The 22,449-nt window shown below is 43.6% G+C and overlaps 1 non-coding gene across 1 annotated transcript; it reads right to left on the bottom strand.

Moving 5' to 3' along the window:
- Positions 1–19,001: 19,001 nt before the first annotated feature.
- Positions 19,002–19,075, bottom strand: TRNAN-AUU (transfer RNA asparagine (anticodon AUU)). The gene has a single exon. It is a non-coding gene; the product is annotated as a tRNA-Asn (tRNA).
- Positions 19,076–22,449: the final 3,374 nt, after the last annotated feature.

The following is a 22,449-nucleotide window of genomic DNA, read 5'->3' as shown; positions in this document are numbered from 1 at the left end:
TGTCCCAATAGATATGCAAGAAGTTAAGATTCCCCTTTCTTTGCAGGTAGAGGAAGGAGAAGAGGGAAGAGGTCTGTAGCCTCTTCAAGATCGCAGGAGCAGAGATCGTCCTCTGCTTCTGCCAAATCCACTGCATGACGCTGGGGCTCTCTTGCAGGAGCCCACACCAGTGGGGGCACGTCTAAAACACTTCAGTCAGTTCTGGATTAATTTGGACCTGGACTCGTGGGTTTTACAAATAGTGTCACAAGGGTACAAACTGGGGTTTCAAGACGTTCCCCCTCACCGATTGTTCAAATCGGCCTTAGTCAGCAGGGAGAAGGTTTTTATTCAAGCCTCTTCGTGCTCCCGAAGCCGGACGGCTCAGTCAGACCAATCTTAAATCTGAAATCCCTCAATTTCTACCTAAAGAAATTCAATTTCAAGATGGAATCTCTCAGGGTAGGGATCTCCAGTCCGGAGGAAGGAGATTTCATGGTTTTGGTAGACATAAGGATGCCTAATTACATGTTCCCGTTTAGCCACTGCATCAAGCTACCTGAGGTTTGCAATTCAGGATTGTCATTACCAATTTCAGACGTTGCCGTTTGGTCTGTCCACGGCTCCGAGGATTTTCACCAGGGTGATGGTGGAAATGATGGTTCTCCTTCGCAAGCAAGGAGTCACAATTATGCCGTACTTGGATGATCTCCTGATAAAGGCGAGATCCAGGGACCAGTTGGTGCAAAACATCTACTCTCCCTGACAGTTCTTCAACAACATGGTTGGCTCCTAAACTTGCCAAAATCGCAGTTGGTCCCAATGACGCGGTTGTTGTTTCTGGGAGTAATACTGGACACAGAAGAGGCTTTCTTCCAGTGGAAAGGCTATGGAGTTCCAGAGTCTGGTCAAACAAATTCTGAAACCAGCAAGAGTGTTAATCCATCAATGCATTCTGTTGCTGGGGAAGATGGTTGCGGCCTACGAGGCCATTCAGTTTGGCAGGTTCCATGCCAGAGTGTTCCAGTGGGACCTGTTGGACAAGTGGTCCGGATCCCACCTACACATGCACCGGAGGATAATCCTGTCTTCCAAGACCAGAATCTTACTCCATTGGTGGCTGCACAGTTCTCACCTCCTAGAGGGGCGATGGTTCGGGATCCAGGACTGGATCCTAGGGACCATGGATGCAACCCTCCGAGGCTGGGGAGCAGTCACACAGGGGGAAAACATCCAAGGAAGATGGTCAAGTCAGGAAAGTTTTCTCCACATAAATGTTCTGGAGTTAAGGGCCATTTAATAACTGCAGACACAGTACGCACTGGGACGGGTGCCCAGCATCCTCTACGGACTAAGAGAAAAGGATTTACCGGTAGGTATTAAAATCCTATTTTCTCTAACGTCCTAGAGGATGCTGGGGACTCCGTAAGGACCATGGGGATAGATAGGCTCCGCAGGAGACATGGGCACTTTAAGAAAGACTTTAGTTCTGGGTGTGCACTGGCTCCTCCCTCTATGCCCCTCCTCCAGACCTCAGTTTGATACTGTGCCCAGTGGAGACTGGGTGCTTTTCAGGAGCTCTCCTGAGCTTTCTGACAGAAAGTATTTTGTTAGGTTTTTAATTTTCAGGGAGCACTGCTGGCAACAGACTCCCTCATCGAGGGACTGAGGGGAGAGAAGCAGCCCTACTCTCTGAGTTGCAAGGTCCTGCTTCTTAGGCTACTGGACACCATTAGCTCCAGAGGGATTGGTACGCAGGATCTCACCCTCGCCGTCCGTCCCAGAGCCGCGCCTCCGTCCCCCTTGCAGAGCCGGAAGATAGAAGCCGGGTGAGTATGAGAAGAAAAGAAGACTTCAGAGGCGGCAGAAGACTTCATGATCTTCACTGAAGTAACGCACAGCACTGCAGCTGTGCGCCATTGCTCCCATACACCTCACACACTCCGGTCACTGTAAGGGTGCAGGGCGCAGGGGGGGGCACCCTGGGCAGCAATATAAACCTCTTTTTGGCAAAAATATAACACATATACAGCGGGGCACTGTATATATGTATGAGCCCCCGCCAATTTTACAGTTTAAGCGGGACAGAAGCCTGCCGCCGAGGGTGCGGGGCTTCTCCCTCAGCACTCACCAGCGCCATTTTTTCTTCACAGCACCGCTGAGAGGAAGCTCCCCGGACTCTCCCCTGCTTATACCACGGTAGACAAGAGAGTTGAAAAGAGGGGGGGGGGCACATAATTTGGCGCAAATTACATGCTGCAGTACTACTGGGCAAACATTAAGTTACTGTGTATTCCTGGGTTATAGCGCTGGGGGGTGTGCTGGCATACTCTCTCTCTGTCTCTCCAAAGGGCCTTGTGGGGAAACTGTCTTCAGAAAAAGCATTCCCTGTGTGTGTGGTGTGTCGGTACACGTGTGTCGACATGTCTGAGGAAGAAGGCTATATTAGAGAGGAGCAGGAGCAAATGAATGTGGTGTCTCCGCCGACAGCTGATTGGATGGATATGTGGAATGTTTTAAATGCTAGTGTAAACTCATTGCACAAAAGATTAGACAAGGCTGAAGCTTTGGGACAGTCAGGGTCTCAACCCATGCCTGATCCTATGTTGCAGGGACTGTCAGGGTCTCATAAGCGCCCACTATCCCAGATTGTTGACACAGATACAGACACGGATTCTGACTCCAGTGTCGATTACGATGATGCAAAGTTACAGCCAAAATTGGCAAAATCCATTCGATATATGATTATGGCAATAAAAGATGTTTTGCACATCAGAGAGGAACCCCCTGTCCCTGACAAGAGGGTACATATGTACAAGGTGAAAAAGCCTGAGGTAACCTTTGAGGGGGTCACACGAGCTGAACGAGTTATGTGAAAAAGCTTGGGAATCTCCAGATAAAAGACTGCAGATTTCCAAAAGGATTCTTATGGCGTATCCTTTCCCATCAATGGATAGGTTACGATGGGAATCCTCCCCTAGGGTGGACAAAGCATTAACACGCTTATCCAAGAAGGTAGCCCTCCCGTCCCAGTATACGGCTACCCTCAAAGAGTCTGCTGACCGCAAACAGGAGATTACCCTGAAGTCCATTTATACACATTCAGGTACCTTACTCAGACCGACAATTGCGTCGGCCTGGGTGTGTAGTGCTGTAGCGGCATGGACGGATACCTTATCTGAGGGGATGGATACCCTAGATAAGGATACTATTTTATTGACCCTGGGGCATATAAGAGATGCTGTCCTATATATGTGTGTATGCAAACTACAGGTGGTGCTGCAGGGCTCACACCCTTTTACTTGTCTTGTAGAGCAACTCTGGAGCTGTTTCTGGGTCCAGCTGCTGCAAGAAATCAGCTTGAATGCTTCAGGGGCTGGGGCATGGCCAACATGAGCCCACACTGATGGGGGGTGGGGGTGTATAAAGCGATTTAGGGGTCATCCAAGCGCAACCCCACAAAGGCCGCCATGCCCTGCGTGACCCTTTTCTCTTTTCATATGCAGACGAGGGTTGCAGCCAACTATGCCCACTGCTTGGATGACATCACTATATGCAAATCCATCTGCTGCAGGCCTTCCCCCAGGAATTCTTGCAGTAGTTGTTGCATTTGGTTTGTTGTTTGGGGGTGCTCCAGTATTAGGCAGCCTTCTGCCCTCCCACATTCGTCTGAAAATGTGTTCTCCCTGCAGTTGTTGTTCCCAGATGAGAGTTCCCTTGTGCTTCCTCAGTTGAATCTCCTTAACTTGACAGGGGTGTGCCCGAGCAGCCGCCCTCCACAGCCCTATCCCAACACATACTTATCTTGCATATGAGATCTCTTGATCATGAAGATAGTTCTCACAGGGTGAGTTTCATCCATTACATTTTAAAGTAGGAAGGTACAAATTACATATTCAAATTACATATATGTGCTGGATTCAAATGTTTTCCCCCCTTCCTTTCTCAATTGTGCCCATCAGCAGCTATTCTAATGTTGCTGCCAATGGGTGTGACGCATTCATTTCTTCTGTGGGGTACACTGGACTCCACAAGGATTCACATTGTATGTACACCAGAGTAGGATCTTGATCTGAGGCACCCACAGGCTCAAAGCTTTTGACTGTTCCCAAGATGCTCAGCGCCCCCTCCTCTATAACCTCGCTTCCATGAACAGGGAGCTCAGTTTGTAGTTGGTGCCTTCAGTAGCAGGCCACTTAACAGGGGGCTGCCTCAGGCAGCCTATTCTTAGCTATTAATTTTGGCAAGAAAATAATAACTTTTTTTATAAGAATCTACAAGGGCTGCAGCAGGCTAGGTCTAATAGACCTCTTTACTGCAGCTCCATCACTCCCAGTGGCGCAGTATACTCCCGTGCCCCGGTTGCTGGGTCACTGCAGCGGAGGCTCCGGTTTCTTCCTAAGGTCAGTCACACACACACCGCCCTCCGGGATCACGAGGCCGCTGATGGGGGCGGGCCGTGTGCGCACTGGCGTGGACACTGATTACTGGGCAGTCGCTCCACTAGCCACCAGGGACAGTTAAGGAGCACAGCTCTGGGGTTTTTTCTCCTATATTAACCCCATTTTGTACTACCCGCAGTGCATTGTGATAGGTAATGGGGCCTGATTCAGGTTGGATCGCAATCCAACTGCAAAAACTGCTAAGAGCATACGCATCCGCCTGCATTTTCTGCGGCACCCCGCAGATAATGCGATCACCTCTGCCTGTGAATCGGTGAAGGGGGGGGGGGAGGGGGGTCAACAACACTCCATTTCCAAGTCGGAGATGGAGCGGTGCGGGGGCACGGTTTCAAAATGGGGTCGGCAACGGAGAAACAGGAGGCGTGGTCAGAGCAGCTGCATGACATCACATGGGCCGGACTCTGCCAGTGGAGCCCCAGCGTCATGAGGTAGATTTTGTAGAGGCCGGGGAGGACTTCTGTTCCTGGGAACTAGCTGTGTTGTGCAGCTTTATTCCTCTGCCCCTACCTCTGGCAAGAAAGGACGCACCTCGCACTTTCTTGTTTCTTTGTGACCGAAAGGACTGCATTTGATAATGCGGAGCTTTCTTATGCTGTGAGGGAACATAAGGTAAAAAATTTGATTTTCCAACTGTAGCTGTGCGTGTTAATGCTTTGTCCATCCTACGGGAGGATTTCCATCGTAACCTATCCGTTGATGGAAAAGGATACGCCATAAGAATCCTTTTGGAAATCTGCAGTCTTTTATCTGGAGATTCCCAAGCTTTTTCACATAACTCGTTCAGCTCGTGTGACCCCCTCAAAGGTTACCTCAGGCTTCTTTCCCTTGTACATATGTACCCTCTTGTCAGGGACAGGGGGTTCCTCTGTGATGTGCAAAACATCTTTTATTGCCATAATCATATATCGAATGGATTTTGCCAATTTTGGCTGTAACTTTGCATCATCGTAATCGACACTGGAGTCAGAATCCGTGTCGGTATCTGTGTCAACAATCTGGGATAGTGGGCGCTTATGAGACCCTGACAGTCCCTGCAACATAGGATCAGGCATGGGTTGAGTCCCTGACTGTCCCAAAGCTTCAGCCTTGTCTAATCTTTTGTACAATGAGTTTACACTAGCATTTAAAACATTCCACATATCCATCCAATCAGGTGTCAGCGGAGACACCACATTCATTTGCTCCCGCTCCTCTCTAATATAGCCTTCTTCCTCAGACATGTCGACACACGTGTACCGACACACCACACACACAGGGAATACTTTTTCTGAAGACAGTTTCCCCACAAGGCCCTTTGGAGAGACAGAGAGAGAGTATGCCAGCACACTCCCCAGCGCTATATAACCCAGGAATAACACAGTAACTTAATGTTTGTCCAGTAGCGCTGCTGTATGTAATTTGCGCCGAATTATGTGCCCCCCCTCTCTTTTCAACCCTCTTCTCTACCGTGGTATAAGCAGGGGAGAGTCCGGGGAGCTTCCTCTCAGCGGTGCTGAGGAGAAAAAATGGCGCTGGTGAGTGCTGAGGGAGAAGCCCCGCCCCCTCGGCGGCGGGCTTCTGTCCCGCTTAAACTGTAAAATTGGTGGGGGCTCATACATATATACAGTGCCCAGCTGTATATATGTTATATTTTTGCCAAAAAGAGGTTTATATTGCTGCCCAGGGCGCCCCCCCTGCGCCCTGCACCCTTACAGTGACCGGAGTATGTGAGGTGTATGGGAGCAATGGCGCACAGCTGCAGTGCTGTGCGCTACCTCAGTGAAGATCATGAACTCTGTGGAGCCCGTCTATCCCCATGGTCCTTACGGAGTCCCCAGCATCCTCTAGGACTTTAGAGAAACTAGGATTTTAATACCTACCGGTAAATCCTTTTCTCTTAGTCTGTTGAGGATGCTGGGCACCCGTCCCAGTGTGTACTGTGTCTGCAGTTATTAAATGGCCCTTAACTCCAGAACATTTATGTGGAGACAACTTTCCTGACTTGACCATCTTCCTTGGACGTTTTCCCCCTGTGTGACTGCTCCCCAGCCTCGGAGGGTTGCATCTGTGGTCCCTAGGATCCAGTCCTGGATCCCGAACCATCGCCCCTCTAGGAGGTGAGAACTGTGCAGCCACCAATGGAGTGAGATTCTGGTCTTGGAAGACAGGATTATCCTCCGGTGCATGTGTAGGTGGGATCCGGACCAATTGTCCAACAGGTCCCACTGGAACACTCTGGCATGGAACCTGCCAAACTGAATGGCCTCGTAGGCCACAACCATCTTCCCCAGCAACTGAATGCATTGATGGATTAACACTCTTGCTGGTTTCAGAATTTGTTTGACCAGACTCTGGAACTCCATAGCCTTTCCACTGGAAGAAAACCTCTTCTGTGTCCAGTATGTGTTATGATTCCAGCACTCTAGTCAGAGAAGATCTTATGGCAAGGACCGGAGCACTGGAACGGAATGCTGGGGAAGGGAGCAGGACAGGAAAATAGCCCCTGGCGCCCTAACTCTGTTGTCTCACCCGTGTTGTCAGAAATCCCCTGCGAGACTATGGTTTCTTGAGCCCTTGGCAGCCGCGTTTGAAGGGCGGATTATGTCTGCCCAACTTCGATGCCCCCCGGTCTTAATGAGAGACAAAGGGAAACCCGAGACAGGGTGATAACAAGAGGCCCTCTAACTAAACAACCAGGCCAGGGGCTAAGCAAACTCAAAACTATAATATGTGCGGAGAAACCGCCAGGAAAAAGGACAACCAAAATATCCACTTGTCCAATTCTCCTACCCGGCACCGCCGAGTACCAGAGAGGACTTGTGGAAGCGGAACCCTCCGCAAATGCTCCAAACACAAAATATAAAAGGTAAAGCGGCTGAGCCGCAACACACGGCAGAGCCGCAACTCACGAACACCACTGGATATAAAACGGTGATCAGTCAGGACTCCAGGGAACCAAACGACCTCTTGGGATGAGATGACAACTCCCGAATACCGGACTTCTGCGGACTGGAATGACCGGATACAGCAGGACTGGAAACAGACTCTCAGCAAACAAAGGCAGCATGCAGGAAGCTATTACCGGCATCTGTGAGAAGCCCTGGGAGTGTATTTAACAAGGAGTCCTCCAATCAGCTGCTAAAGGCTGATTAGAATAAATGCCGTGCAGCTGCCTTGCTGCACGGCCAGAGAACAGGTGAATATCTTAATTTCCTAAAGCCTAGCAACGGGGAACGCGGTCCACCAGTGGCGTCCCCGTTGCTAGGGTCCGTGCGGCTCAGCGCGCCCGGCGTCTAGCGTTGCTAGGGAGCCGGCGGCTGTACGTGCACGGCATCTCTAGTTGCTAGGCGCCGGGCCGCGCAGACCATCAAGCGGACCCCGGCGCCTAACAGTACCCCCCCCTTGAGGAGGGGTCAAGGAACCCCTAAAGCCAGGTTTCTGAGGAAATTCCCGAAAAAATGCCCTCTTGAGCCTCGGGGCATGAAGATCCTTATCCAGGACCCAAGACCTTTCCTCCGGACCATAGCCTTTCCAGGGAACCAGAAAATACAGCCGATCCCGGGACAATTTGGAATCGAGAACCTTCTCTACCAAGAACTCCTGTTGTCCCTGTACATCCACTGGAGATCTACCCTGAGAGATCTTCCGAGGAAATCTACTGGAAGAAACGTATTGTTTCAACAGGGAACAATGAAACGTATTTCCAATCCTGAGAGATCTTGGTAAACGTAACCGAAAGGCAACTGGGTTGACTCTTTTAATAATAAGAAATGGCCCAATAAATTTGGGTCCCAGTCTAGCTGAGGATTGTCGAAGCCTGATGTTGCGAGTCGACAACCACACCCTATCTCCCACCTTAAAAGTGCAAGGACGTCGGAGCCTGTCAGAAAATTTCTTCTCTCGAAAGGCCGCTTTTCTGAGAGCAAGGTGCACCTTTTTCCAAATGGCTCTGAGATGGGAGGTTAAGGTAAGCGAGGAGACTGAGGAATGATGAAAAAAAGAATTAGCTCTGGGGTGAAAACCAAAAACTGAAAAGAATGGAGACTCTTTAGTGGAGGAATGACAAGAATTATTGTAAGCAAATTCAGCCAACGGAAGAAACTCGGACCAATCATTCTGGAGTTTGGCTGAATACAAGCGCAAATATTGTTTCAATGATTGGTTAACTCGTTCGGTTTGCCCGTTGGATTGTGGGTGGTAACCGGATGTTAACGACAATTTCATCTTCAATGAGGCACAAAAACATTTCCAGAATTGTGCGATGAATTGTGGACCCCGATCAGAAACAATATCAGTAGGCAACCCATGAAGCCTGAATACATGGCGGAGAAACAAAACTGCCAACCCTTGGGCAGAAGGCAATCGGGGAAGAGCAATAAAATGAGCCATTTTACTAAAACGGTCCACTACCACCCATATGACTCGGAATCCGGCTGAAAGGGGAAGGTCAACCACAAAATCCATGGAAATATGAGACCACGGCCTGAGAGGAACATTTAAGGGCATAAGTTGCCCGATGGGCAAGGAACGGGGAACCTTATGCTGTGCACAAACCTGACATGAATAAACAAATTCCTTGACGTCTTTAGAAAGACCAGGCCACCATACTGAGCGAGAGACTAACTCCAATGTCTTAGAGACTCCTGGATGCCCTGAAACTTTGTTATCATGGAATTCCGTTAAAACAGTAACTCTCAAAAACTCAGGGACGTAAAGACGACCAGCAGGAGTAATTCTAGGAGCTTGGTGTTGAAGCTGTTTTAACTGGGTAAATAAATCTTGTGTGAGGCCCGCCCAGATGACCGAAGATGGAAGTATGGGGGTAACAGGATTGTTATTGTGAACCGGAAGAAAGCTATGTGACAGGGCATCAGCCTTAGTATTCTTGGAACCAGGCCTGAAAGTGATTATAAATTTGAAACGCGTAAAAAATAATGCCCAACGTGCCTGCCGGGCATTAAGCCGCTTAGCTGATTCAATCTATTGCAGGTTCTTATGGTCAGTCAATACCGAAATAGTATGTTTTGCTCCCTCCAGCCAATGCCTCCACTCCTCGAAAGCCCATTTTACCGCCAGTAACTCCCGATTACCAACGTCATAGTTGGATTCAGCGGAGGAGAATTTCCTGGACATAAAGGCACAAGGATGTAACTCCAGAGACTCCGGATCCTTTTGAGAAAGGATAGCCCCCACTCCAACCTCCGAGGCATCAACCTCCACCACAAAGGGCAATTCCGGATTAGGATGTCTGAGGACTGGAGCCGAGACAAAGGCTTGTTTCAAGGCCCGGAAGGACAACTCAGCTTCACGCGACCAGTTGGTAGGATCCGCTCCTTTCTTTGTCAGAGCTACAATGGGAGCAACCAGGTCAGAAAAAGAATGAATGAACCTCCTATAATAATTCGCAAACCCTAAAAAACGCTTAATTGCTTTTAAATTGGTGGGTTGCGCCCAACTAAGGATGGCCTGGAGTTTCTTTGGTTCCATGGAAAATCCCTGAGGGGAAATTATGTACCCTAAAAAAGATACTTCCGTGACATGAAACTCACACTTCTCCAGCTTGGCATATAAATGATTCTCACATAACTTTTGAAGAACCAGACGCACCTGGGTAACATGTTGTTCCATTGATTTAGAAAAAATCAGGATGTCGTCTAAGTAAACGACCACGAATTTCCCTAGGAAGTCACGGAGCACATCGTTAATGAGGTCTTGAAAAACTGCCGGAGCATTGGACAGGCCGAACGGCATCACCAGGTATTCGTAGTGACCCGACTGAGTACTGAAGGCCGTTTTCCACTCATCTCCAGATTTAATTCGGATGAGGTTGTACGCTCCTCTAAGGTCAATTTTAGAAAAAATCACAGCAGAACGTAACTGATCAAAGAGTACAGAAATCAACGGCAAAGGATAGGTGTTTTTAACTGAGATCTTATTCAGGGCTCTAAAATCAATGCAAGGTCTAAGCGAGCCATCCTTTTTCTCCACAAAGAAGAAGCCTGCACTTAAAGGAGATTTTGATGGTCTAATAAATCCTTTCTCAAGGCTCTCCTTTACATAATCATTCATAGCCGCAGTTTCTGGCCCGGATAATGCATATAATCTTCCCTTTGGCAATGCGGCACCAGGAATTAACTCAATAGCACAATCATAAGGCCGATGGGGAGGCAGAATGTCCGCATTGCCTTTGGAGAAAACATCAGCAAACTCCTGGTATTCCACCGGAATGAGTTCTGGAATGATAGCTGCTACTCTGACTGGAAACGTGATACATTCCTTATCACAAAAAGTACCCCAATGTGAAATCTCCCCCGACCGCCAATCAATGGTGGGATTATGAAAGGCCAGCCAAGGGTGACCCAGAACAACTGGAACTGCTGGGCAATGTGTAAGAAAGAACTCGATTTTCTCGGAATGTAGAGCTCCTACTGTAAGTAGTACAGGGGGTGTACGGAGAGAAATAATCCCATTAGACAGCGGACTCCCATCTAAGCCATGCATGGTGACACACCTACCCAAAGGTAACTGAGGAATGCCTAAGGCCTTAGCCCAAGTTAAATCCATAAAGTTTCCTGCAGCTCCACTGTCAACAAAAGCCGACACCAAAGAACTGAGGCTGCCAAAGGAAACTTTAACTGGGACTAAAAGGGAGTTATTCGAGGAGATAAGCTGCAGACCTAGGTGAACCCCCTCACAATTCACCTGGTCAAAGCGTTTCCCGACTTGTTCGGACAATTACGAGCAAAATGTCCCTTACCCCCACAGTACAGACAAAGACCAGAATTTTGCCTTCTGGCTCTTTCTTCAGGAGACAGCCGGGAGAGACCCATCTGCATGGTCTCCTCTACGTCTTCAGGAATGGAATATACACACGGACTTGACCTTACAGGTGCTCCTTTTTCAGCCCTCCGCTCTCTGAGACGACGATCAATCTTAATAGAAAGCTCCATGAGTTTATCGAGAGTCTCAGGAGCGGGGTACTGAAGGAGACTGTCTTTTATAGACTCTGATAAGCCGAGGCGAAACTGACTGCGCAGGGCTGGGTCATTCCAGCCACAGTCGTTCGACCAACGGCGAAACTCCGTACAATAAACCTCTGCAGGATTTCTACCCTGTCTGAGAGCGCGCAACTGACTTTCAGCGGACGCCTCTCTATCAGGGTCATCATACAAGAGCCCTAAAGACTCAAAAAAAGCGTCAATTGACAACAATGCCGGATCCTCTGCTCTTAAACCAAATGCCCAGGTCTGAGGATCCCCCTGGAGCAAAGAAATAATAAACCCGACCCGCTGAGATTCAGTACCCGAGGAAGTCGGTCTTAAACGAAAATAAAGTTTACAGGATTCTTTAAAATTAAAAAAACTCTTTTCTATCACCAGAAAAACGGTCAGGCAAATGCATCTTTGGTTCATGGACTACCCTTGGGGAAGCTCGCAAAAGATCTTCCTGCGACTTCACCCGAAGAGAAAGATCCTGAACCATCTGAGTAAGTTCTTGAATCTGGCTGACTAAGAGCTGACCAGGATTTGGCCCTAAACCTGTTGGATTCATGAGGCCGATAAACTCTCACAAAACTGAATGAGAAAAAATTAAACCCCGTTTAATTTTAAGTTTTGGTATGGCCGGTAATAATGTTATGATTCCAGCACTCTGGTCAGAGAAGATCTTATGGCAAGGACTGGAGCACTGGAACGGAATGCTGGGGAAGGGAGCAGGACAGGAAAATAGCCCCTTGCACCCTAACTCTGTTGTCTCACCCGTGTTGTCAGAAATCCCCTGCGAGACTATGGTTTCTTGAGCCCTTGGCAGCCGCGTTTGAAGGGCGGATTATGTCTGCCCAACTTCGATGCCCCCCGGTCTTAATGAGAGACAAAGGGAAACCTGAGACAGGGTGATAACAAGAGGCCCTCTAACTAAACAACCAGGCCAGGGGCTAAGCAAACTCAAAACTATAATATGTGCGGAGAAACCGCCAGGAAAAAGGACAACCAAAATATCCACTTGTCCAATTCTCCTACCCGGCACCGCCAAGTACCAGAGAGGACTTGTGGAAGCGGAACCCTCCGCAAATGCTCCAAACACAAAATATAAAAGGTAAAGCGGCTGAGCCGCAACACACGGCAGAGCCGCAACTCACGAACACCACTGGATATAAAACGGTGATCAGTCAGGACTCCAGGGAACCAAACGACCTCTTGGGATGAGATGACAACTCCCGAATACCGGACTTCTGCGGACTGGAATGACCGGATACAGCAGGACTGGAAACAGACTCTCAGCAAACAAAGGCAGCATGCAGGAAGCTATTACCGGCGTCTGTGAGAAGCCCTGGGAGTGTATTTAACAAGGAGTCCTCCAATCAGCTGCTAAAGGCTGATTAGAATAAATGCCGTGCAGCTGCCTTGCTGCACGGCCAGAGATCAGGTGAATATCTTAATTTCCTAAAGCCTAGCAACGGGGAACGCGGTCCGCCAGTGGCGTCCCCGTTGCTAGGGTCCGTGCGGCTCAGCGCGCCCGGCGTCTAGCGTTGCTAGGGAGCCGGCGGCTGTACGTGCACGGCGTCTCTAGTTGCTAGGCGCCGGGCCGCGCAGACCATCAAGCGGACCCTGGCGCCTAACAGTATGACTCCCAAAAACAACAACCGCGTCATTGGGACCAACTGCGATTTTGGCAAGTTTAGGAGCCAACCATGTTGTTGAAGAACTGTCAGGGAGAGTGCAATGTTTTGCACCAACTGGTCCCTGGATCTCGCCTTTATCAGGAGATCATCCAAGTACGGGATAATTGTGACTCCTTGCTTGCGAAGGAGAACCATAATTTCCGCCATCACCCTGGTGAAAATCCTCGGAGCCGTGGACAGACCAAACGGCAATGTCTGAAATTGGTAATGACAATCCTGAATTGCAAACCTTAGGTAGCTTGAGGCAGTGGCTAAATGGGAACATGTAAGTAGGCATCCTTTATGTCTACCAAAACCATGAAATCTCCGTCCTCCGGACTGGAGATCACTGCCCTGAGAAATTCCATCTTGAAATTGAATTTCTTTAGGAAGAAATTGAGGGATTTCAGATTTAAGATTGGTCTGACTGAGCCGTCCGGCTTCGGGACCACGAAGAGGCTTGAATAAAAACCTTCTCCCTGCTGAATAAGGCCAATTTGAACAATCGGTGAGGGGGAACGTCTTGAAACCCCAGTTTGTACCCTTGGGACACTATTTGTAAAACCCACGAGTCCAGGTCCGAATGAATCCAGAACTGACTGAAGAGTTTTAGACGTGCCCCCACTGGTGTGGGCTCCTGCAAGAAAGCCCCAGTGTCATGCAGTGGATTTGGCAGAAGCAGAGGACAATCTCTGGTCCTGCGATCTTGAAGAGGCTACAGACCTCTTCCTTTTCCTTCCTCTACCTGCAAAGAAAGGGGAATCTAAACTTCTTGCATATCTATTGGGCCAAAATGACTGCGGTAGATAATGATGCGTCTTCATCCGTTGACAGGGAACATAGGGCAAGAAGGTTGACTTACCATTGAAATGAGGATGCATCTTGCTGCCTTTCCAATGAAGAAAGTTTAATTTAGTAATAGGTGAAAAACCATCCTTACAAAGGTGTTAATCAGAGACTTGGCTTTGTGGACACTTTTCAGAGAACAAATTTGTTAGCATAAAAATAAAGCCAGAAAATGAAGAGCTGTTTAATCACTCAATTGGATTTTTCTGCCAGCATATTTTTTTTCTCTGCAACCCACTGCTAAATTGTGCTTCCTAGCTGTTTTTATAAAATCACTGAATCAAATCTAACTCTGATTACATCAGAGAAGGCCAGGTACCCTACACCATAACAGGGAGTTTGCAATTTTGACTTGTCTACTTAAAGTTCACCAAAATCTGATAACAAGGTCAATTAGGTCCCTGGGTGGGATTGAACCACCAACCTTATGGTTAATAGCCGTACATACTAACTGATTGCGCCACAGAGACACTTTGCGAAAGTCCATACTGACAAAGGCTAATAAGCATTCATCTAAAACGTTTCCTAGAAAAACTTTAAAAAGTCAATAATCTGGAGAGTTTTTGTAAGATGTTTCTTCCATCAACCAACGAAGAAACACATTGGTACTTTCCCATGATGAGTGAGTGCTTCAGGATCTCTTGCACTTACATGTGCAGCAGAGTACTGCAATGGAAGCATGCTGGGCCCATAACCCAGAGGTAGGCAGATTGAAACTATCCTCTGCTATATGCATTTTTTTTTTGTTAATTAAAGTAATCCAAAACTGGGATTGATATTTTGTCTCTTTCATTTTTACTTAAAGTACAATAACTTTTACCATTTTAATTTGTTTTAATAGTATATTGACAGTATTGTTTTCTTTCAAAAATCCACTTCATTTTCTTTACCCTATTATTAAAATGGTAATTGACAAAAACAAACTACATTGTCACCAGAAGAGCAATACAAAATGTACAAGTGATATATTAAAATCATCTTTCCAGCTTGAATTTCAATGATGCATTGGGTCAACAATTTTGTGAGAAACATCTTCACCCTTAAATAAAGATTTTCTTAATTCCTTACCTGTGTGCTAATTAGATATCACCTTGTTTTCACATTAAACAGACTTCCACATGAGAAAGCAGCAAGGATGCAGTGGCGTTAATGTTTCCTGGTGTCAACCTGTATTATTTCAGTAGACATTGAAATGAGGATACATCTTGCTGCCTTTCCAATGAAGCAAGTTTAATTTAGTAATAGGTGAAAAACCATCCCTACAAAGGTGTTAATCAGAGACTTGGCTTTGTGGACACTTTTCAGAGAACAAATTTGTTAGCATAAAAATAAAGCCAGAAAATGAAGAGCTGTTTAATCACGCAATTTGATTTTTTTGCCAGCATATTTCTTTTTCTCTGCATCCCACTGCTAAATTGTGCTTCCTAGATGTTTTTATAAAATCACTGAATCAAATCTAACTCTGATTACATCAGAGAAGGCCAGGTACCCTACACCATAACAGGGGGTATGAAATTTGACTTGTCTACTTAAAGATCACCAAAATCTGATAACAAGGTCAAGTACGTCCCTGGGTGGAATTGAACCACCAACCTTTTGATTAATAGCCGTACACACTAACTGATTGCGCCACAGAGACACTTTGCAAAAGTCCATACTGACAAATGCTAATAAGCATTCATCTAAAACGTTTCCTAGAAAAACTTAAAAAAGTCAATAATCTGGAGAGTTTTTGTAAGATGTTTCTTCTATCAACCAATGAAGAAACACATTGGTACTTTCCCATGATGAGTGAGTGCTTCAGGATCTCTTGCACTTACATGTGCAGCAGAGTACAGCAATGGAAGCATGCTGGGCCCATAACCCAGAGGTAGGCAGATTGAAACTATCCTCTGCTATATGCATTTTTTTGTTTGTTAATTAAAGTAATCCAAAACTGGGATTGATATTTTGGCTCTTTTATTTTTACTTAAAGTACAATAACTTTTACCATTTTAATTTGTTTTAATAGTATATTGACAGTATTGTTTTCTTTCAAAAATCCACTTAATTTTCTTTACCCTATTATTAAAATGGTAATTGACAAAAACAAACTACATTGTCACCAGAAGAGCAATACAAAATGTACAAGTGATATATTAAAATCATCTTTCCAGCTTGAATTTCAATGATGCATTGGGGCAACGATTTTGTGAGAAACATCTTCACCCTTAAATAAAGATTTTCTTAATTCCTTACCTGTGTGCTAATTAGATATCACCTTGTTTTCACATTAAACAGACTTCCACATGAGAAAGCAGCAAGGATGCAGTGGCGTTAATGTTTCCTGGTGTCAACCTGTATTATTTCAGTAGACATTGAAATGAGGATGCATCTTGCTGCCTTTCCAATGAAGCAAGTTTAATTTAGTAATAGGTGAAAAACCATCCTTACAAAGGTGTTAATCAGAGACTTGGCTTTGTGGACACTTTTCAGAGAACAAATTTGTTAGCATAAAAATAAAGCCAGAAAATAAAGAGCTGTTTAATCACTCAATTGGAGTTTTCTGCCAGCATATTTTTTTTCTCTGCAAACCACTGCTAAATTGTGCTTCCTAGCTGTTTTTATAAAATCACTGAATCAAATCTAACTCTGATTACATCAGAGAAGGCCAGGTACCCTACACCATAACAGGGGGTTTGAAATTTTGACTTGTCTACTTAGAAATCACCAAAATCTGATAACAAGGTCAATTAGGTCCCTGGGTGGGATTGAACCACCAACCTTTTGGTTAATAGCCGTACATACTAACTGATTGCGCCACAGAGACACTTTGCAAAAGTACATACTGACAAAGGCTAATAAGCATTCATCTAAAACGTTTCCTAGAAAAACTTTAAAAAGTCAATAATCTGGAGAGTTTTTGTAAGATGTTTCTTCCATCAACCAACGAAGAAACACATTGGTACTTTCCCATGATGAGTGAGTGCTTCAGGATCTCTTGCACTTACATGTGCAGCAGAGTACAGCAATGGAAGCATGCTGGGCCCATAACCCAGAGGTAGGCAGATTGAAACTATCTTCTGCTATATGCATTTTTTTTTGTTAATTAAAGTAATCCAAAACTGGGATTGATATTTTGGCTCTTTTATTTTTACTTAAAGTACAACAACTTTTACCATTTTAATTTGTTTTAATAGTATATTGACAGTATTGTTTTCTTTCAAAAATCCACTTCATTTTCTTTACCCTATTATTAAAATGGTAATTGACAAAAACAAACTACATTGTCACCAGAAGAGCAATACAAAATGTACAAGTGATATATTAAAATCATCTTTCCAGCTTGAATTTCAATGATGCATTGGGGCAACGATTTTGTGAGAAACATCTTCACCCTTAAATAAAGATTTTCTTAATTCCTTACCTGTGTGCTAATTAGATATCACCTTGTTTTCATATTAAACAGACTTCCACATGAGAAAGCAGCAAGGATGCAGTGGCGTTAATGTTTCCTGGTGTCAACTTGTATTATTTCAGTAGACATTGAAATGAGGATGCATCTTGCTGCCTTTCCAATGAAGCAAGTTTAATTTAGTAATAGGTGAAAAACCATCCTTACAAAGGTGTTAATCAGAGACTTGGCTTTGTGGACACTTTTCAGAGAACAAATTTGTTAGCATAAAAATAAAGCCAGAAAATGAAGAGCTGTTTAATCACTCAATTGGATTTTTCTGCCAGCATATTTTTTTTTCTCTGCAACCCACTGCTAAATTGTGCTTCCTAGCTGTTTTTATAAAATCACTGAATCAAATCTAACTCTGATTACATCAGAGAAGGCCAGGTACCCTACACCGTAACAGGGGGTTTGAAATTTTGACTTGTCTACTTAAAGATCACCAAAATCTGATAACAAGGGAAATTAGGTCCCTGGGTGGGATTGAACCACCAACCTTATGGTTAATAGCCGTACATACTAACTGATTGCGCCACAGAGACATTTTGCAAAAGTCCATACTGACAAAGGCTAATAAGCATTCATCTAAAACGTTTCCTAGAAAAACTTTAAAAAGTCAATAATCTGGAGAGTTTTTGTAAGATGTTTCTTCCATCAACCAACGAAGAAACACATTGGTACTTTCCCATGATGAGTGAGTGCTTCAGGATCTCTTGCACTTACATGTGCAGCAGAGTACTGCAATGGAAGCATGATGGGCCCATAACCCAGAGGTAGGCAGATTGAAACTATCCTCTGCTATATGCATTTTTTTTTGTTAATTAAAGTAATCCAAAACTGGGATTGATATTTTGTCTCTTTTATTTTTACTTAAAGTACAATAACTTTTACCATTTTAATTTGTTTTAATAGTATATTGACAGTATTGTTTTCTTTCAAAAATCCACTTCATTTTCTTTACCCTATTATTAAAATGGTAATTGACAAAAACAAACTACATTGTCACCAGAAGAGCAATACAAAATGTACAAGTGATATATTAAAATCATCTTTCCAGCTTGAATTTCAATGATGCATTGGGTCAACAAATTTGTGAGAAACATCTTCACCCTTAAATAAAGATTTTCTTAATTCCTTACCTGTGTGCTAATTAGATATCACCTTGTTTTCACATTAAACAGACTTCCACATGAGAAAGCAGCAAGGAAGCAGTGGCGTTAATGTTTCCTGGTGTCAACTTGTATTATTTCAGTAGACATTGAAATGAGGATGCATCTTGCTGCCTTTCCAATGAAGCAAGTTTAATTTAGTAATAGGTGAAAAACCATCCTTACAAAGGTGTTAATCAGAGACTTGGCTTTGTGGACACTTTTCAGAGAACAAATTTGTTAGCATAAAAATAAAGCCAGAAAATGAAGAGCTGTTTAATCACTCGATTGGATTTTTCTGCCAGCATATTTTTTTTCTCTGCAACCCACTGCTAAATTGTGCTTCCTAGCTGTTTTTTTTATAAAATCACTGAATCAAATCTAACTCTGATTACATCAGAGAAGGCCATGTACCCTACACCATAAGAGGGGGTTTGAAATTTTGACTTGTCTACTTAAATATCACCAAAATCTGATCACAAGTTTAATTAGGTCCCTGGGTGGGATTGAACCACCAACCTTTCGGTTAATAGCCGAACACACTAACCGATTGCGCCACAGAGACACTTTGCAAAAAGTGCCTACTGACAAAGGCTAATAAGCATACATCTAGAACGTTTCCTAGAAAAACATTAAAAAATCAATAATCTGGAGAGTTTTTGTAAGATGTTTCTTCCATCAACTAACGAATAAACACATTGGTACTTTCCCATGATGAGTGAGTGCTTCAGGATCTCTTGCACTTACATGTGCAGCAGAGTACTGCAATGGAAGCATGCTGGACCCATAACCCAGAGGTAGGCAGATTGAAACTATCCTTTGCTATATGCATTTTTTTTGTTAATTTAAGTAATCAAAACTGGGATTGATATTTTTGCTCTTTTATTTTTACTTAAAGTACAATAACTTTTACCATTTTAATTTGTTTTAATAGTATATTGACAGTATAGTTTTCTTTCAAAAATCCACTTAATTTTCTTTACCCTGTTATTAAAATGGTAATTGACAAAAAAAACTACATTGTCACCAGAAGAGCAATACAAAATGTACAAGTGATATATTAAAATCATCTTTCCAGCTTGAATTTCAATGATGCATTGGGGCAACAATTTTGTGAGAAACATCTTCACCCTTAAATAAAGATTTTCGTAATTCCTTACCTGTGTGCTAATTAGATATCACCTTGTTTTCACATTAAACAGACTTCCACATGAGAAAGCAGCAAGGATGCAGTGGCGTTAATGTTTCCTGGTGTCAACCTGTATTATTTCAGTAGACATTGAAATGAGGATGCATCTTGCTGCCTTTCCAATGAAGCAAGTTTAATTTAGTAATAGGTGAAAAACCATCCCTACAAAGGTGTTAATCAGAGACTTGGCTTTGTGGACACTTTTCAGAGAACAAATTTGTTAGCATAAAAATAAAGCCAGAAAATGAAGAGCTGTTTAATCACTCAATTGGATTTTTCTGCCAGCATATTTTTTTTTCTCTGCAACCCACTGCTAAATTGTGCTTCCTAGCTGTTTTTATAAAATCACTGAATCAAATCTAACTCTGATTACATCAGAGAAGGCCAGGTACCCTACACCGTAACAGGGGGTTTGAAATTTTGACTTGTCTACTTAAAGATCACCAAAATCTGATAACAAGGGAAATTAGGTCCCTGGGTGGGATTGAACCACCAACCTTATGGTTAATAGCCGTACATACTAACTGATTGCGCCACAGAGACATTTTGCAAAAGTCCATACTGACAAAGGCTAATAAGCATTCATCTAAAACGTTTCCTAGAAAAACTTTAAAAAGTCAATAATCTGGAGAGTTTTTGTAAGATGTTTCTTCCATCAACCAACGAAGAAACACATTGGTACTTTCCCATGATGAGTGAGTGCTTCAGGATCTCTTGCACTTACATGTGCAGCAGAGTACTGCAATGGAAGCATGATGGGCCCATAACCCAGAGGTAGGCAGATTGAAACTATCCTCTGCTATATGCATTTTTTTTGTTAATTAAAGTAATCCAAAACTGGGATTGATATTTTGTCTCTTTTATTTTTACTTAAAGTACAATAACTTTTACCATTTTAATTTGTTTTAATAGTATATTGACAGTATTGTTTTCTTTCAAAAATCCACTTCATTTTCTTTACCCTATTATTAAAATGGTAATTGACAAAAACAAACTACATTGTCACCAGAAGAGCAATACAAAATGTACAAGTGATATATTAAAATCATCTTTCCAGCTTGAATTTCAATGATGCATTGGGTCAACAAATTTGTGAGAAACATCTTCACCCTTAAATAAAGATTTTCTTAATTCCTTACCTGTGTGCTAATTAGATATCACCTTGTTTTCACATTAAACAGACTTCCACATGAGAAAGCAGCAAGGAAGCAGTGGCGTTAATGTTTCCTGGTGTCAACTTGTATTATTTCAGTAGACATTGAAATGAGGATGCATCTTGCTGCCTTTCCAATGAAGCAAGTTTAATTTAGTAATAGGTGAAAAACCATCCTTACAAAGGTGTTAATCAGAGACTTGGCTTTGTGGACACTTTTCAGAGAACAAATTTGTTAGCATAAAAATAAAGCCAGAAAATGAAGAGCTGTTTAATCACTCGATTGGATTTTTCTGCCAGCATATTTTTTTTCTCTGCAACCCACTGCTAAATTGTGCTTCCTAGCTGTTTTTTTTATAAAATCACTGAATCAAATCTAACTCTGATTACATCAGAGAAGGCCATGTACCCTACACCATAAGAGGGGGTTTGAAATTTTGACTTGTCTACTTAAATATCACCAAAATCTGATCACAAGTTTAATTAGGTCCCTGGGTGGGATTGAACCACCAACCTTTCGGTTAATAGCCGAACACACTAACCGATTGCGACACAGAGACACTTTGCAAAAAGTGGCTACTGACAAAGGCTAATAAGCATACATCTAGAACGTTTCCTAGAAAAACATTAAAAAATCAATAATCTGGAGAGTTTTTGTAAGATGTTTCTTCCATCAACTAACGAATAAACACATTGGTACTTTCCCATGATGAGTGAGTGCTTCAGGATCTCTTGCACTTACATGTGCAGCAGAGTACTGCAATGGAAGCATGCTGGACCCATAACCCAGAGGTAGGCAGATTGAAACTATCCTTTGCTATATGCATTTTTTTTGTTAATTTAAGTAATCAAAACTGGGATTGATATTTTTGCTCTTTTATTTTTACTTAAAGTACAATAACTTTTACCATTTTAATTTGTTTTAATAGTATATTGACAGTATAGTTTTCTTTCAAAAATCCACTTAATTTTCTTTACCCTGTTATTAAAATGGTAATTGACAAAAAAAACTACATTGTCACCAGAAGAGCAATACAAAATGTACAAGTGATATATTAAAATCATCTTTCCAGCTTGAATTTCAATGATGCATTGGGGCAACAATTTTGTGAGAAACATCTTCACCCTTAAATAAAGATTTTCGTAATTCCTTACCTGTGTGCTAATTAGATATCACCTTGTTTTCACATTAAACAGACTTCCACATGAGAAAGCAGCAAGGATGCAGTGGCGTTAATGTTTCCTGGTGTCAACCTGTATTATTTCAGTAGACATTGAAATGAGGATGCATCTTGCTGCCTTTCCAATGAAGCAAGTTTAATTTAGTAATAGGTGAAAAACCATCCCTACAAAGGTGTTAATCAGAGACTTGGCTTTGTGGACACTTTTCAGAGAACAAATTTGTTAGCATAAAAATAAAGCAAGAAAATTAAGAGCTGTTTAATCACTCAATTGGATTTTTATGCCAGCATATTTTTTTTCTCTGCAAACCACTGCTAAATTGTGCTTCCTAGCTGTTTTTATAAAATCACTGAATCAAATCTAACTCTGATTACATCAGAGAAGGCCAGGTACCCTACACAATAAGAGGGGGTTT

The sequence above is a fragment of the Pseudophryne corroboree genome, unplaced genomic scaffold, assembly GCF_028390025.1.
Source record: "Pseudophryne corroboree isolate aPseCor3 unplaced genomic scaffold, aPseCor3.hap2 scaffold_392, whole genome shotgun sequence".
Classification (NCBI taxonomy): domain Eukaryota; kingdom Metazoa; phylum Chordata; class Amphibia; order Anura; family Myobatrachidae; genus Pseudophryne; species Pseudophryne corroboree.
This window is presented reverse-complemented; position numbering and strand designations above follow the sequence as displayed.